Below are 19,046 nucleotides of genomic sequence, written 5' to 3' on the forward strand. Positions count from 1 at the left end.
ATATCCATATGGGCAAGCTCACAGAGAGAGAACAAACTGCACAAGACTTTAACTGCCAACAGGCAGTGTGGGACTTTCCACAGCAGATGAAAATTATCTGCCTCCACTGTTGACACCGTTGCACAACTATAAAATCTAATAAAATCACTGAATTATACTCTAACAATGGGTGAGTATTATGACATACAAATCACACCTCAACACAGCCATTTCTAAAAAATGAATACATAACTAAAAATTGTATTAATAGTCTCAGTGAGCTATACCAACCGAGATCTGGTTTTTGTTTATTCATATATTAATTCATTTGATGTCGCTGAGCACACACTATTCTGTCAGGCATTGCACAGAACTTCAATCAAGAGTCGGCTGAGATTAAAAGATTGGCTTAATAAAAAAGACTACAAATAAAAAGCATTAAGATAATTGGTAGCAATACAGCACTAAAAAGTCTTAATACAAAATGGAATCCATTGTATGGAAGGTACACTTAAGATGTTATCCCAGAGTTCAATTTCAAAGGGAGCTTATGGGAAGAAAAGCAATGGCAAGAAGACCAAGAAACAGAAACCAGTAAGATCCAACCCTAGAACAGTCACATTCTGGTTGATAAAATTAGAACTGTATTGTCAGGAGGAGGGGGACCTTCCCAAATGAGAAAGGGGGGGCAGTCCATTATAGAGCTGAGGGTCTCCCTCACCCAAATGACAATAGGCCCAAGGAAGACATAGCATGACTATTTTAAGCATGCAGGAAATAATTCAGGAGGACATCAAATAAAAAGAATGTAAGAGGGGGCTGGAGAGATGGCTCAGTAGTTAAGGGTACTAGTTGCTCTTCCAGAGGACCTGGGTTCAATTCCCAGCAACCACTTGGCAGCTCACAACTGTCTGTAACTCAAGTGCATCTGACACTCTCACACGGACATGCAGGTCAAACATCAATGTGCATTAAAAGACACAAAACCAAAACAAAACAAAACAAAAACCAGAAAAACCCAAGTACCAAAGGGCCAAATAACCAGTTGACACCAGATGTCTCAACTCAATGCTTGTCCGAGTGTGTGTGTGTGTGTGTGTGTGTGTGTGTGTGTGTGTGTGTGATATGAGAGTGTGTCTGTAGGTTGCGGTGAGTGGTCAACCATGGGTGTCATCCTCAGAAACACTACCCACCTCTTGAGACAGGGATTTCCACTGGCCTGGAATTCACCATTGATGTCATACTGGCAGCCTATAAGCCCTGAGGCTTGACCTGTCTCTACCTTTCCAGCACTGGGATTACAGGCATGCACCACCACACTCAGAGTTTTTTACATGGGTCCTGGGGGTCTAATTCACATCCTCATGCTTGCTAGGCAAGTACATTACTAAAGCCATCCTTCAAACCAGTCTTTCCTTTAAAGTGGCACTTGGGCTAAGATTTGAAGAATGCGTAGGGTGAGGCAGTGTGAAGTGAAGGGCATGCCAAAACACCAGGGCCCATGTTAAGAAGGCATTTGAAAGCTGTAAAGAAGAAAAGGCCAATGTAGTTACAAGGCGGGAGCAAGAGGGCAAATGAAGAAGACATGAAACCAGGCAGGGGCTGGACTACAAATCTCACAGTGCAGAAAGGGATGTGAAATTGCACAACACAATACAATGAGACTGATTCTAAGCGAGGAGTCACTTGATAAAACTTAGCATAATAGAATTTCGTTCTAGCCAAAACAACCTTGACAAATAATAAAGCTGAAGGACTTACACTTTGAAGTTTCAGAACTACAAAGCTATTAGAATGATGCCAACCTAAAATGGCTAACAGAAAGACAACTGTCCAGAGCAATGAGTTTATTTGGAAATAGCAAGAGGCTGTGATCCAGGATTCATGTGCCATGACAGGGCATTAGGGGAACCTTTTAAAGATGGAGGGCTGAGGAGATATTTCAGTGGGCAAAATGCTTGCCTTGAAAGCACTAGCACCATGTTTCCACCCTCAGAATCCATGTTAAGGTAGGGGTGTGTGTGTGTGTGTGTGTGTGTGTGTGTGTGTGTGTGTGTGTGTAAACAGGTAAAAGCATCTATTGTGCAAGCCTGACAACCTGAGTTCAATTCCTTGAACTCACAGTAGAAGCAGAGAACTGACTTCCAATATTTTTTTACCTCCATATACACTTGTTTATATTTGCACATGTGCACACATGTGCACACGCACACATAAATTTAAAAAGCAGGCCACATGCACACAGCATCTGTGTGCAATCTCAGCAAAGGGAGGTGGAGGCAGGCAGGACTCTGGCCAGCCTGTATAACCTGCCTGGCTAATAAAAAGAGGATGGCACCAGAAGAACAACACTGGAGGTAGTCACCTGGCCTCTCAACACACGGGCAGGCACATGTGCACCAGACAGACAAAAACTGGGGGAGTGTTTGCCTTGAATGCATGAAGCCCTGGGATTCATCTCCAGTACCACATAAATCCAGCATGGTGGCACATGGCTGTAATCCTGTTCTTAGAGGAGGTGGAGGCAGGAAAACCAGCCTTGCCTACATGAGAGCATTTCAAACAAACAAACAAAAGGTCACTTTGTAGAAAAAAAAGTCTTTTTTTGTTGTTGTTTTTTTCTGTTTTTTCAAGAGAGGGTTTCTTTTTTCAAACTGTAGAATTTAAGGCATGCATCACTAAATCACCACTGCCTGTCTTGGTTCTTCTTTTTTAAAGATTACATTTATTATTAATTTTGTGTATGCCTCTGTGTGTGTGTGTGTGTGTGTGTGTGTGTGTGTGTGTGTGTGTGTGTGCAGGTGCTGGAGGAGTCTAGATGAGGGAGTGGGGTCCTCTGGAACAGAGTTATAGGAAGCTGTGAAGGCTGCCTGACATGGGTTATTCAAGAGCATAACTACTGAGCCATCTCTCAAGCTCCTGCTGTTTCTTTTCAACAAAGGGAAATTTGAGGGAAAACGCAATGCTTTCATGGAAAACAAGAAGGGGGGATTTAAGTCAGGAGGCCATGGGCCTAAATTTTCCAATAACTACATAATGTTTCTGATCAAACAGTACTTAGTGGCAATGATCGAAGTGAATGATAAATTTTACTGATATTGACAGAGAAATGATCCTGGGAAAAAAGCTGTCATGTCTATTTTACAAACTAATGAAATTTTCAAAATAATTGAAATCTGGGCAAAGGGCATTCGACTCGCTGAAACATAGCAGAGCTGATTTTAGAGGCTTTAATAATGGTTGCTTTATCTTTGGATTATCACAGGAGTGGCTTTCTAACACACTCCATTTGTTTCACGTTTGTCTAAGCATGCTACAGGAGAGCAGAGAAGAAAAACTAGACAGAATTATTCTGAACTTGCAAGGCTTTTTGATAAAAACTTACACTTCATCTTTTCAATGACATTTAACTTGCTAACGTTTGACAACTGTCAGGATACAATAGGTGACAGATGACTCAACGCCTTTCAAAATTACCTTCCAAATCAGCAAGGTGAAAGTCACCTGAAGGTGGGGGTGTGGCTCAGTGCTGGTATTTGTGCCCCATGCACAAGGCTTCTATCCCCATGAGGGGGAAAAACCCACTCAGTTGTAAAACAAAAACAAATGATTAGCTACCCCACTAAAATAAAAAATAAAAAGTGTATCTTACCAAAAATTAACAAGGTGAGCTGGTCATGGTATCGCATGCCTTTGATCTCAGCACTCAGAGGCAGAGGTAAATGGATCTCTGGAGGCCAGCCTGGTCTACAGAGAAAGTTTAGGACAGCCAGGGCTACAGAGAGAAACCCTGTCTCAAAAAAATTAAAAGAAAAAAAAAACAAAAACAAGATGGTCATGTCTACTATCCCAGTACTTAGAAGGCTGAGGTAAGAAGATGAAGAATTCAAAGCCTTGCTTAGTTTCAAAGCCATTTTTAGCTACAAATAAAATTTGGGACCATTCTGAGCTAGAGACTCTAGCTCGGAAAAGAAAAGGTTAACATGGCTAATGTCTGCAGTATCTTCTACCATTACCAGTTTTTCTACTAAAACATTTCAACTTCCAGTTCTGAGCATACTGACGTGTGTTAACAGTTTCTCCAACATACTTAGACACAGATCTTCCTGATCCTACATGTGACTTCTGCACATCTAATAGGCCATCAACCTATTACCCACTGGATACCCCTCATTCATTTAAGGACAGAGGATCCCTTGGGCATGCTGTCCAGATAAAAACACCAAAAAAATCCAAGAAGGGGTTTTTGGCTTCTGCACAAATATTCCCCTCATTTTCACTAAACTTATGAAGCTTGACTTCCTCTTTGGATGTTTCTCAAACTGGAAGACCACAGGTCCATACTGCAGCCCTGTTACAAGGGGCCTCAGAGTCACCCCACTTCACAGATGAATAATCCAAGGCTCAGGCAGCAGATTCTCCTCAGTACTTCTTTAGAGCTAATCAATCTTCAAATGTCCTTTTGCATTTGATCTTACATATTACATTTACTCCAAAATATGTTCAATCCCTATGGCCCAAAGCCTTTGTCTACACCTCACCTCCACCACAGCAGGTGGAGCAGAGAGCCAGCTCTCACTGTCTAAGGCATCTCCAGCAAGCTTCCAAAAGAACCCATTTGGCAGCTCTAGATAAGAGAAGGGTCAAGCCTCAGGTCCCTACACCTTGATGTTCATCCTTTCAAAGCCTTGGCTAATAGCCCTTTAAGCAAGCACAGGGCTGAGGATATAGGCAAGTGCGAGAACCAGAGTCTAGATCCCTAGAGTCCACACAAAAAAAGGTGGCCAAGCATGGTAGCTACCTGTGATCTTAAAACTTGGGAAACAGAGACAGGGGTTCCCTAGGACAAGCTGGCCAGTTAAGACTAGTTCAATCAGTGAGGTCATGGTTCAGTGAGAGACCTTGCCTCAATAAAGTGCAGAGAGACTGAGGAAGACACCACTGAGTTTGAGTTTAGGCCTACACACACACACACACACACACACACACACACACACACACACACACACAAAATAATAATAAAAAACCTGACATTGCAGGGACTGGAGAGATGCCTCAGTGGTTAAGCCTTGTCTATTAAAGGACCAGCCTTAATAATATACTTTGCAGGGACTCTGAAGAGAAATGACGAACGAACAGCAGAACTATTTCGAGCAATGTATCTAAGTACACCGGGCTCTTTGTCCATCCACTTTATTCCTCTGGGATAAAATTCTATCTACACAGCTTCAGTTCTGTACTCAAGCCTAGCTCCTTTCTGTTTAATTCTCTACATTCATCTGCTGTCCCCTCTAGGTTCTATCTTAATTCTCTCATCTTAGTTCCGCCCCACTAGGTTCTCATCCATCTAGTTTCTTCCCATCTTAGCTCCTCTCTCATCTTGTTCTTCCCCCTCTGGCTCTTCCTCATCTTCATCTTGTTCCTCTAGTACTCTCTTCTAGCCCTTCAATCTCGATCTTCCCCATCTCAGTTTGTTCCTCTCCAGTTCTTACCCATCTAGTTCTTCCCCTCTCTTTTTTCCTCTCTCTCTCCTCCTCTCAGTCTCCTTATTCTCTCAGTTCTCCCCAAGTCTCTCAGGAATCCAGTTATAAACCCACACAATAGCAAACCCTCACAGAGCAAGGTCACCAGGCTGGAATTCTTATGGTGTCATAAAGGCAGCAGGTAAGAATTTTCCTCAGGCAGTGACCACCAGGTTTTCTTTTACAACCAAAAGGGGAGTGGTAAAGGAGGAGGTCAACTGAGAGCTAATGATTGGTTAGTATATCAAGAAGGGAATTTATGTGCTCAGTCTACATTCCTTGAAGTGGTTAGGTAAGAAATTAGGAGTCTATTAGTAAAGCTGTAAGGAAGGAGGGTCTCACAAGAAATAAAGCTATCCTCCTGACCTAAGAGACAGGTGTTGTTTCATTTGGCATTTTTTAAATTTTCTTGATAGGTATTTTAGATAAATACACTGTTAGGAGTTCTTGGAAGCATGCATAGCATTCCAAGAAAATCACTGTAGGAACCAGCTAATATATATATATGATCACCAAGACTTCTAAAGCCAGGGCTTGACCTTTGGAGAAGTCCTTGACTTTTCCAAGTAGTAGCTTTTGTGATAGTAGCTGAATTCTATTACGTTTTCCTGTGGCTTGCAGCAGTACAGAGTCCATACTGTTTTTCCTGAGGACCCGAGTTTGATTCCCAGAAACCACATCAGGCAGCTTCCAACTGCCTGCAAGCCCAGCTCCAGGGGAATCTTACCCCTCTGACCTCTGGGCATTTGCACTCTGTCCACATCCCCATACAAATAATAAAATAATAAAAATAAATCTTTTTTTAAAAGGTATGGCAGTAGGAGGGCTTGTTGGGAAGGTGAGAGAAGGAACTAAGAGAGGATAATGGGAAAGTATGAGGAAAGATTTTATATCTATATATATAGAGATAGATAGATATAGTGTGTGTGTGTGTGTGTGTGTGTGTGTGTGTGTGTGTGTGTGTAAGGCTAAGTCAATCAAAAAAAAAAGCACAGTAAAGGCTGACCTGACCATTTCCTTTACACATCCTAACACTCTATACATGCAAGTGTATATGGACATCTGTGTTTCGAAAGAGAGGGCTCTTCCCAGGACCTTAAATGCTGTGTCATGTCTTTACAAATAGAACCAGAATAGAACCCTAGAATGCTTCATTTCCATTTTAGTCGAGAGAAAGAGAAAGAACTGAAACTCTGTAAAAACAGAATTTCAACCACTATTAATAGAACTGCTCCCTGCAGCACGTGCTGTCTCTGCAGCCCAGATGACATCGACTGCTCAGAAAGACCAGAAAGCTTCTAGACTCAGAGTGTCACAATTTCTCTTTCCCTGTCTTCCTCTTTCTTTGTTTATGTAGTGCTGGAGACCAAATAATAGGCTTCGCATGCTAGGCAAGCATTTACACTCACTCCCCAAAATCTTTGCAAAATTTCCAAGTCATTCTGCTAATTAAAAACAGCACTGAGCTGGAGAAAGATGGCTCAGAGGTAAAGAGCACTGGCTGCTCTTCCAGAGAGACCAGGTTTGATTCCCAGCACCCATATGGGGGTTCACAGCTGTCTGTAACTCCAGTCTCAGGGAACCCAACTCCTCTCTGGCCTCCAGGGGCACTGCATGCATGTAGTACACAGACACAGACACAGACAGAACACCCAAAGTCATAGAAGAAAGATTAAAAACAGTACTGCCTGATGTGGCGGTGCACACCTTTAACCACAGCACTCAGGAGACCAAGGCAGGTGTATCTCTCTCTGGGTTTGAGGCCCTATAGCAAGCTCCAGGCTAGTCAAGGCTATAGAGTGAGATCCTATCTCAACAAACAAGCAAGCAAGCCAGCAAAATGAACTCAAATAAATAAATGAAAAAATAAAACCAGTAATGATTTGCCAACAAGGTGACTTCCTGAGTAAAGGTCTTGCTGCCCTTCTGATGACCTGAATTCAATCCTGCAAACTCACATTAAAATAGGAGAGAACCAACTCCTATAAGTTAAGTTGTCCTCTCACCTCCACATGCGCGCCATGGCACAAGCCCACCCACCTCTCCTATGTACATACACATAATAAAAAAATGACATTAAAATGCCAAGCTGTGCATGTGGACAAGTCAGAGAACAACTTGAGAGAGTTGGTTCCCTCCTTCCTTGGGCTTAAACTCAGGTTGACATGCTTGTTTTCAAGTGTCTCCACTGACCCATCTTGCTGACCCTGCTATGGATTCTGTAGTTATTTGCTGATTGGGAGTGGGGGGCCATGTGTGGCTCAGCAATTAAGAACATTGACTACTCTTCAAGTCCCAGAACATGGCATCTCATAACTGTCTATAACTACAGTTCTAGGGGAACTGACCCCCTCTTCTGGCTCCAGTGGGCACCAGGCACTCATGTGATACACAGACATACATGTAGGCAAAACACCCATATGTATAACATAAAATTAAATAAATCTCCCATCTTCAACACAACTCCTAAGGCTCAAGGATTAAGTGTAGAAGAGGGGCAGTAACACTGTAAGACCAGAGGAACAAGAAGGTGCTGTGAGATTCCCTCTCCTAGAAATGCAAGACAAGCTCCACCCATGAAGTTACACCAACATGCTCCGTAACCATGCTGTGACAAGGATGACACCAACAGATATGCTAATGTGGAAGGAGGCAAGCTCAGGAGGCCTCAACCCAGGACAAAGAACTCCAAGGATGGATGGACCTGACTGGAGGCAGCAGACTTCAATAGGCTCTATGGTCATGAGCAAGGAGAGCTGGCCAGGCATTAACAACTGCCCCTAACATCCATGATACACTTGGGGGCCGGAGAGTACAAGAGATAGAGGAACTGAGCTTGGTCTGAAGAAGACTTCTTCGTCACCTGGCATTAGATAAAGCACTGAGACATAGTTTTCTAATCCACAAAACAAGAGCAATGATAAACTCTTTCACAGCAATCACAGTGGGAATTATGAAAGGACGGAGTAGGGAGCAGAGGAAAAGGAGCACACTTGCTGGGTTCTCCTTTTTAAAGAGCAGCTTCCAGGGCTGATCCTTGTGCCTGCCTTTACCTCCCAAGCAGGAGTGGTGCCATGGAGCCTGCCCTCAAGACTACTCACACCAGCTCCAGCTTGTCAACAACTGCCTGTGCTCGCCTCCTGTGTTGTTCTCCTTTTCCTTTATCCATCCCTTCAGGGACGTCTTCTGGGGTGCTCTTTTTTCCATCCTCCAACCCCAAATCAACCACTTCCCCTTCTGCAACCTCAAACTACTGGGTGAAAACATCTTGTGTCCACTCAGACAGAATACTGCATTGTGGTTAATTTACTCCAGTAGACTGCAATCTTTGTGAAAACCCATCATCATCCAGTATGCTGTGGATACATGAATAGTGGGTAAGGATAAAACCAAGAACCCACAGGTAAAAGACATAAAGGAATGAAGGGTCATTTCCTAAATCTTCTTGAAACACCTATAAAGTCATCTGAAACAAATGAAGCAAATATTCAACAAAATAATCTAAAAGTAAAACAAAGAACTACAAGTAAACAGAAACAAAATAATCTGAAAGAGATGAAAAGGTTTTGCAATTATAAACCTTATCCCTCAAAGGGTTTTAATTATTTTTATTTTATGTGATTGGGCGGGTCTGTGTACCACTTATGCCTTAGTGCCCATGGAGCCTAGAAGAGAATGTTGGACCCCCTAGAACTAGGCTTACAGATGTTTGTGAGCCACCATGTAGGTGCTGGGAATTGAACCCAGGTCCTCAGGAAGAGCAGCCAGTGCTCTTAACAGCTGAGCCATCTCTCTAGCCCTACTTGTTAGTAGTTCACTATCATCTTCTTTTTGAGACAAGGGTTCTCTGTAACAGCCCTGGCTATCCTGAAACTCACCCTGTAGATCAGGCTGGTCCTGAACTCAGAAATTCCCTGCCTCTGCCTCCCGAGTGCTAGGATTAAAAGCATGCTCAACCACCACCTGGCCTACTTCTTTTTTTTAATCAACAAAGTAACTACAAAATGTATGGCAGGACCAGCAAGATGACTCAATGGGTAAGTGGGTAAAGACACTTTGTACCAAGCCTGTCAACCTGAACTCAATCCTACGGAAGGAGAGAAGCAACTCCCTCAAGTTGTCCTCTGACTTCCATACATTTGCACTGTGGCATGTGTGCACACACAGGATGAAATATAAATACCAATTATCCCCAGCCTTGTGCCTGAGCTTTAACTTTCTCCTCTCAGTTCATTCACTATCCCACTGTGCAAATATACTCAACATTCCCCTGCTTAAAATCTTTCAGTGGGCAGTTCCTCTTGGAAAACAATCCCTACCTGAAATGTAAGGAACTCTTTGGGATCCGGCCCCAGCCTGCATCTGTCTTGGTCTCTAACTCCCCTCACCACCAGCACTGGTCTCCCCTTCTCTCTCACCCAACACTGCCTGCCTGCATCAACCCGAAGCATCTCCAAGTTGCTTGTGCAAGACACCATGTCTATGTATAACCCCGACTCATCCTTTCAATTCAATGCCTTCCTTAGTGTCATGTACTAATATCGATTACCCCACTCCAATACATTGCATGGTTAATTTGTCTGTGTTTCCAATAAACTGTGAGCTCCTTGAAGGGACTTGACTTTGTTATTTTAAATATTAATATGTGTGTGTGCATGTAAGTACAGCGTCCAGAGGCTAGGAGAGCAGCTGCAGATCCTCCAGAGCTGGAGTTACAGGTGACTGGGAGCCACCTGACTTGAGTGCTGGGGCTGAACTTAGATCCTCTGTGCTTTTAACCACTGAGACATCTCTCCAGGCCCCAAAACTGGAATGAATTGATTTTGAATGAATTAGTTTCAACTGCCAAGAAGTTAGTGATGTTGGTGATGGCTGTAACTAGAGTCTTTGTGAGTTCCCAGAAGACACTGACAACACTTTGCTTTGTGCCACAGACAACAGCATAATATAGTATATGCACATTGGCTATTCAGTGAAGCACAGAATGGTCCCATTAAAACTTCCTCAACTAACACTCTAGGCAGCTATCACTTTCCTGAGGCTAGACTACTGGATCTTCCTTCCAGGTTTAATGCTATCGTTTCACTAGCCTTAGGAAGGCTAGAAGTACAAAGTTCACCTTCTGTTTCTTTTCCTTTGACCCTCCACTGGTTTGGATTCTTTTGCATGTGCATATGTGTGATATGCATGTATGCATGTGTGTTCTTGAATGTGGAGACTCAAAGACTCAATCACTGTCCACTTTATTTACTGAAGTGGTATCTTTCATACATCTTGGCTAGTCTAACCAGGCAGCTTGCTCCTGGGATCTTGTCTCCACCTCCCAAGTGCTAGAAACAGAGACAGTTGCCATACCTACCTGGTTTCTGCACAGGTTCTGGGAATCTGGATTCTAAACCTCATGCTTGTATGGAAAGTGCTTTACTCACGGAGTCCTCACCCAGCCCCTCGCAATCCTTTTATTAATGTACGTGGGTGTTTGCCTGCAGGTATATCTATGCTCCAATGCATGCACTTGTGTCTATGAAGACCAGGAGAAGATACTGGATCTCCTAGAACTGGAGATAGAGGTGGTTGTGAGCCACCATGTGGGTACTAAGAATGGAACCTGGGTCATCTGGAAGAGCAACAACACTACTTATCCATTGAGCCATCTCTCCAGCCCCTAATGCACCTTCATCTATTAGTCTGTTACATCTGCCTGTGTCAACTCCCACGACCACTGATATATAAAACAATCTTACCTTTATTGTGATCACTTATGTTTAATACAAGAAATGACAAGGTGGGCTGTGCATATAACTCAGCCATTAAAGCACCTGTCATGTAGCATTAGAACCCAGGCCAAGTTCATGCACTGTTGCATCGGAGGAGAGCACCAAAGTAAAGGAATATTTCTAAGAATAATTTTAGATGTGAAGAAGCTGAGGCCCAGGAGGATGGTTTTCTTTATGCATCTACCTGGTAAACTGTTGGCCAAGAGCCAGCTAGGTCTGACTTTGTATTCTCTAGCGCTTCCCAGACACTAGGGATGACATGAGCAAAAAGCCATGTGTGCGTTGTAAGAGAAGTGAATTTCAGATTTCTGACTTTATAAGCCTTTCGTAAGCAAACAGTTCCTATTTTATCTGGAGGAACCATCTCAAATAGACTTAGAATAATGGAAGAAAAGCCTCAACTGCGCATACACTCTTTACTTTCACAGGTGAGAGGCACACCTTTCCCACAGCTTTTGCCTCTCCACAGACTGCACCTGGATGAGCTTAAGGACAGAGAACTCGGTCTGGTCCTGAGGTAACAGATCTGTATGCAGGCCAGAAAGTGCACATACAAGTAGCTCTGCCTTTCCTGTGTTTTGTTTTGTTAAGACTTTGTTGTTGTTGTTTGTAGTTTTTTGTTTATTTTGTTTTGTTTCTTGAAACAGGGTCATATGATTTAACCTTAGTTGACACAGAACTCACTATATAGACCCACCTGGCCTTGATCTCACAGAGACCCAGCTGCCTCAGCCTTCTGAGTGCTGAGAATAAAGGAGTGCACCACCAACCACGTCCAGCTAGGATTTTCTATACAAATTTACGTGCCTGCATGAGTGTATGCATACCTGGTGTGCACAAGAAGCCAGAAGAGAACATCAAACCCTTAAATGTGAAGTCACAGGCAGTTTGTGACCTGTCTGACATGAATGCTAGAAACCAACTCGGGTGCCCTGCAAGAGCAGTGTGGAGGTTTGTGTAAGAACGGCCCCCAAAGGCCCATAGAGTTGAATGCCACCAGGGAGTGGCACTATTTGATCTTTCAATTTTTTGTTTTTGAGCTGAGGATCGAACCCAGGGCCTTGCGCTTGCTAGGCAAGCGCTCTACCACTGAGCTAAATCCCCAACCCTATTTGAAAGGATTAAAAGGATGAGGAGATGCGGCCTTGTTGGAGGCAGTGAGTCACTGGGAATGGGCTTTGAGGTTTCAAAAACCCATGTCAAGCCCAGAACCCCTCTCTCTGCCTACAGATCCTGATGTAGCTCTCAGCTACTGCTCCATCATCTGCTTGCATGCCACCATGCTTCCTGCCATGACGATAATGGATCAAACCTCTGAAAGTGTAATCAAGCCCCCAGTCAAATGCCTTCTTTTATAAGAGCTTGGTCATGGTGTCTCTTCACAGCAAGAGAACACTGATTAAGAGAAGCAGCACATGGACATAACCACTGAGCCATCTCTCCAGTCCTATCTGTTATTATAATCAGTATAATTTTTCCTTTGTAAAAAAGTTTTTTTTTTTTCTGGAGCTGAGGACCGAACCCAGGGACTTGCGCTTCCTAGGCAAGTGCGCTACCACTAGCTAAATCCCCAACCCCAATAGATTTCTTTATTGTGTGTGTGCCCTCATGAGTGCATGAGCAGTGCCCTTGGAGGCCAAAAGAGGGCATCAGATCCCCTGCAATGGGAGTTATAGGAGGTTGTGAGCTACCCTGTGGGTGCTGGGAATCAAACCCAGGTCCTCTGGAAGAGCAGCCAGTGTTCTTAGCCACTGAGCCATCTCTCCAGCCCCAGTCTTTTACTTATCACAAATCACTACCCCACAAAAACTGGCTCTATACTTGTGTTGTGGGAAATTACTGCCTCCAACCTACTCAGTAATAGATGAAATTCTGTCATCTTCTTTTTGAAAAGATAGACATGAAATTGCTCAATAGAAACAATTACAATTAAAATATTTAAGAGCAAAATGGAAACACCTTATTATTTTATCTTCTTATACCTTTCTGAGGACTTCATGACAGAGGCCCATATAACTTCTTTAGGATAGGAAACATCCTTCAATTCGGTACTCAATAAACAAAATGCAATCCATAGTAACAGTATCTTAACCATAGACTGTTCTTGCCATGAGCTCTGACTCCTACATTTCAGTCAAACACAGAGAGCACACAAACAAGTGGGACCCACTATCTGCCTGCAAAGAGCTGGCGGGGAAGACGACAAGAGACTCTCCACATATGCCATGAGGAAATGATAAAAACGTCACACAGGAGGTAAGAACGGGCAGCGGAGAAGTCTACGGAAGAGTTAGGTTGATGGGCTGAGGAAGGGCAGGACAGAGGAAATCGCACTAGAGGAATGGGTCCCTAAGAGCCCCACTTTGGTGTGGCAGGACACTGCAGAGGAGGGCCAGAACACATATTGAGGGACTATTAAAGTTAACTCTCAGGGAACAGAAATAATGGCAGAAAACAGAAACAGAAAAACAGATCTGTAGTTTTTCAGAGTTGCCAAGGGCCTAAACAAATGTGTTAAAACAGTGCAAGAAGGGCTGGAGAGAGTTGCCGCCACTTACCCTGTCAGGCGGTAACTGACAAAGCTCCATTCTTAGGACTTCCCTTGGTTTGGATGGAATCAGCTCCCTTCATATGAATGGTCATACCCCAAAGCATTTGTTAAAAATAATCAAAGACAACTACTTAATGCCCACAGCTTCAGGCAACAGCAATCACAAATGGGGCAGTCAAGACTAAAGATTTGGGGGATGAGATGTTCATAGAGCTTAGAAAAGCCCCCCAAATGCCATGGGAATGTCTCTCAGCACTGCTTGACCTAATGTTCTGTACAAAGAGAAAATATGCACTAAGGCACAGTGGCACACTGCTGGTACACACACACACACACTTCTAGGATGGTGGAGGTGGGACTTCCAAACTCTGCTCTTCATGGAAGTAACAAGAACCCTGACAATGGTTAGAATCAGCTTTCTCAGAACTCTGAAAATTTACCAAAGGCTTACAAATCTCTAGGGACTGCTTATGTAAGGGCCGACTCAGCAAGCAGAGAGAACTCTGTTACAAATACACCCCTGGGTTGCTCCTTTTCCCTTCAAAACCTCTTCCTTTTCTGGCATTTCCTAACAGGATGAATAGAAACACGGTTAGGACAGTTACCAAAGCCAGAAATGAAGAATAAGAAGAAGTTAGGACTTGTGATGCAGCTCACTTCAGTGGCAGTGTGCTTGCTTAGCATGCTTAAGACCCTGATTTTGATACTCAAGTCCCCAAAAATCATTGTCCTCCAATCTATGCCCTCAGCTTCACTGGCCTCATCATCCGTACCTAGTGTCCTGTGGTGACCTCCATGAAGCCAGTATTGTCTCTCTCTAACTGATCTTCCACAATGCCACCAGGATCAGAAGACTCTTTTCAAAGCAGACTTCACGCTGGAGAGAAGGCTCTGAGGTTGCTGTTCTTGCAGGGGACCCAAATTTGATTACCAGCACATAAAGCAGCTCACAACCACGTGTAACTCCAGCTCCAGGGGATTTGACGTCCTCTTCCAGCCTTCACAGGTATTACACTCACGTGTACACACTCAGATACAGAAACACACACACAATTAAAAATAAGATAAATCTTTTTTAAAATCTATTCTCATTCATGTGACCTGCCAGAGCAGAGGATGTAGAAATGGAAGCCCATCTTGATTTCAAAGCCCTACCCTTAGGGCGGAGAAAAAGGAAAAAGATACATAAACAAGCAAAAGAAACAATCACAGGTACTTTTGACAATAGACATTAAGCATAAGATAGCCCAGTGTGGTGGCTCATGCCTATAATCTTTTTTTGTTTTTGTTTGTTTGTTTGTTTGTTTGTTTGTTTTCAAGACAGGGTTTCTCTCTGTAGCTTTGTGCCTTTCCTGGATCTCACTCTGTAGACCAGGCTGACCTCGAACTCACAGAGATCCGCCTTCCTCCGCCTCCCAAGTGCTGGGATTAAACACCACCGTCCATCATGCCTGTAATCTTAGCACTCAGGACCCTGAGGAAGGGAGATAGAGAAATGTTTCAGTGGGGAAAAGTGCTTGCTCACAAGCACAGGGACCTTAGTTCAGATACCCAGAACCCATATAAAGCCAGACACAGTAATGTGTGCCTACATTTCAACATTCCCAGAGCAAGATGGGAGGTGGAGAAAAAAAGACCTCTGGAAGCTTGCCAGCCAGCCAGCCTGATATGGTGAAGAAACAGAAGAGACCTTGCCTTAGGAAAACAAGATAGACGGTGAGGACCACACACATGTGCACCCACACTCACACTAATATCCATAAAAGGGAAATAAATCGAAAGCTTTTTTTATAAGCAGGGGTGGTGGTAAGCACACCTTTAGTCTCAGCACTTGGGAGGCAGAGGCTGGTGGATCTGAGTTAGAGGGCAGCCTGGGCTACAGAGAGAGTTCTGGGGCAGCCAGGACTATACAGAGAAACTCTGTCTTGTAATACACACACACACACACACACACACACACACACACACACACCCCGTTCCGTTCCCTTTATTACACTTGGATTTCCCCAGTTCATCTGCTGTCTCCCACACCAGTCTTCAGGTAAAGGGTCAAAACCTTCTGGAGGCTGAGGCTGGAGAGACGGTCCACTGCTAAGAGTGCTTGCTGTATAGTCACAAGGACCGGGGATGCCCTCTTCTGGCCTCTGTGCATACACTGGCACACGCACCCCCAACACACACACATGTGCATACACTCATACATACAGACACATACACACCTATAAATAAATCTTTTTTTAAAAAAATCACTTTGGAAGACCTGGGGAGATGGGTCAGTGGGTAAGAGCACTTGCTGCTCTTCTAGACAACCCAGGTTCGATTCCCAGCACCTACACAGCAGGTCACATCCATCATTAGGCACAACCAATGCCTGAGTCAACTCTCTGGCCATGAAGAGAGAATAAGACCTGAAGTCACAATAGGATATATGACAGACCCATAGCAAGGGGAAAGAAAATGATCCTCATATTTGTTTTTAAAGACTCATTTTTAATTTTGGGCATATAAGTGTGCATGGGTGTGTGTGTGGGGGGAGTTACATGCATGTGGGTGCAGGTGCCTCAGTGTCCAGGGAAGGGAGGGCATCATATGTCCTAAACAGTTATGAACTGTCCAATATGGTTTATGGGAACTGAACTTAGGTCCTTTTTAAGAGTAGTACAAACTGTTCACTCCTGAGCCATCTCTATCCACAACTCCCTAGTTCTAAGAAAAATGGATACGTGTGTGTGTGTGTGTGTGTGTGTGTGTGTGTGTGTACACACACACACACACACACACACACACACACACGCTTAGAGCCCATGGGTAGAGAGAAGAGGGAAGGAAGGAAGAAATAGACAGCCCTATTTGTATTGTCAAAGTTATCAGCAGAGATGAAAACTGAGACCTGAGATTCACCAGAAATGAGGACTGAATAAACATCTCTGAAAATCACAAATACTCCGGGCATGGCAGTCTTTAATGCCAGCACTCAGAAGACAGAGACAGTGGCTCCTCCTTAGGAATGAGGACCCCTCCTTCCTGAGATAAAAGGACAGATCCGATTCAAATAAGCACGAACAACAGGCAAAAATGAAAAACCCTTAAGAGTCCAGGCCTAGTACCCACCAATTTCTTCTGTTAAGCCGGAGGCACAAAGAGAGGGAGGCAGGGGGAGAGCAAGTCAAAGGATCTCCAAGGACTCTAAGTAAAGCTGGGACCAACTTCCACGTGCTAGACCACTGTGTGAGCGATCATCAACGAGGAGTTAGCACATTATGGCTACAGCTTACCTAAGGACAAATTATGATACTTCTGTTAGATAGACTTTACATCATTTATTTCTTAGGGTATGAGAGGCTCTTGTGGAGGTCAGAGGACAATTGCAGAAGCCAGGTCTCTCCTTCTACCAGGTTTTGGGCTCTGAGGATCTAACTGAGGTAGTCAGGTTTGGCAGCAAGAGCCTTAACTCCCTGAGCCGTCTGCCTGTTCCCAGCTATGTTTAAAGCACGGCTCTCAATCTGCTCACTGTGGCTCACGCCTGTCATCCCAACCAGTGGGAGGCTGAAGCAGGACTGTTTTGAGTTCAAGGCTACACAGTCTGTTCTGGCCAATCTAGAACTGGTTTGAGGCCCTGACTCAAATGGGAAGGGCGCTACCTGGAGCCATTGCTCGCAGGTTTGAGCACTTGTTGCTCTTGCGAGGCTGGGAGTTCAAGTCCCAGTACCAACAGGGTGCCTCACAACCATCCATGACTCCAACTTCCAGGTCCCCAACGCCCTCTTCTGGCCTCCTGGGGCACTAGGCACACACATGGTACAAATACATACATGAAGACCAAACATGTATACGTATAAAATAAAACTTAAAAAAAAAAAAAGGAAAAAGGAACTGGGAAATGTCTGAAGGGTCACGTGTCAAGAGGAAGAAGGGGAAGAGACGGGGTTGACAAGTCGGGAGAGTTGAGCAGAGGAGATGAAGGGTCTCCGAAGAAAAGGGTATGTGAACTACACCCCATGGAGGGGAGTCAGCAACGGACACGGAAAGGGGGAGCTCACGGCGGCTCAGGCTCGTCACCACAGGACTTGGCAGATCTGACGCCAGCCTGGGCTGCACAGTGAGTTCCGAGACCAAGCGGGCTGCACAACGAATCGAGTTCGAAGCCAGCCTGGGCTACAAAGTGAACTGTCTCATAAAAATGGGGAGGGAGGGTCTCACATAAACGGGACAACGGTCTCCATCGGGCCAGGGTGCCCAGCGTGAGTGTGCGCAGGTGAGGCGGGGACGGGGACCCGAGGCGGGATGCCTGCTGAGCACACCCCGCAGCGGCGGCGGCGGCGCCCGGGACTGCTGGGCAAAAGGAGCGGGACGCGGCGGGCGGGCGGGCGGGCGGCCGGGGCGAGGGGGGAAGGGGCCGGCGGGAGGAAGGATGAAGGATGGAAGATGGAGGAGGCGTCGGGGGCTCGGCGCCGCTTACCTACGATGGCGGAGGCGCAGCCCAGCCGCCGCTCCGGCATCTTGGGCTTCGGCCGCTCCTCCCGCCGCCCTAGCTGGTGGCCATGGCGCCCGCCCCGGGAGCGCTTCCTCACCGCCAGGCGACGGCCCTGCCCGGCCCCCGCCGAGAAGAAGCGCACCCGCGGCCGCCTCAGCAGCGACTGGCCGCGGTCGCCGCCGCCTCAGCGCCCCCCGCCCGCCCGCCCGCCGCCGCGTGGCCGCAGGATCTCACGCACGCCGCCATTGGTTACCCTAACACCGCCCGCGCGATGTCTCCGCCTCTCTGATTGGACAGGCCCGGGGGAGGCGGGGTTTGGAGAGAGCCGGTGGGAGTCGGCGATGAGGGGTGGGGTCTGACATCAGGGCCCCAGCGGTCGGCCAACTGGAGGGGGGGTGCTCTCCTGCAGCTACCTGCGGGGGTCGTTTGTAGCTAGAGCAAGGGAGCCTAACTGGAGGGGAGCCAGGACAGGGTCCTGAGCCCTCACTGGATGTCCAAGAAGGCCGTCCATCCCTGAAACCCAGGGAGGGACAAACAAAAGAGCGTGGACACAGCAGTCACGCACACAAATCAAAATCGGCACAATATTCCATACCGCAGAAGAGTGTAAATGGAGGCTGAGGATGGAGCTCAGTGGGTAGCGTGCTTGCCTACAGTGCAGCTCTAGGTTCCATCCCCACACTGCGTGAACTGGAAGTCGTGGTGCGTCTCTAATGCGAATACTGAGGTCATAGAGGCAAGAG

The 19,046-nt window shown here is 45.5% G+C and overlaps 1 protein-coding gene across 2 annotated transcripts in view; it reads right to left on the reverse strand.

The window, feature by feature from the left end:
- Tpst1 (tyrosylprotein sulfotransferase 1) overlaps positions 1-18,486 on the reverse strand; it is a 63,896-nt gene extending 45,410 nt beyond the window's left edge. Inside the window, exon 1 of one of the 2 annotated variants that reach the window (XM_036172562.1) lies at positions 18,289-18,486. The gene's annotated coding sequence lies outside the window, so the exon portion shown is untranslated. Of the gene's footprint in view, positions 1-14,602; positions 14,721-18,288 lie in introns of those variants that run through there. The other variant, XM_036172563.1, reaches the window with a different exon arrangement.
- Positions 18,487-19,046: the final 560 nt, after the last annotated feature.

This window comes from Onychomys torridus, chromosome 22 (genome assembly GCF_903995425.1).
Source record: "Onychomys torridus chromosome 22, mOncTor1.1, whole genome shotgun sequence".
NCBI classification, from domain to species: domain Eukaryota; kingdom Metazoa; phylum Chordata; class Mammalia; order Rodentia; family Cricetidae; genus Onychomys; species Onychomys torridus.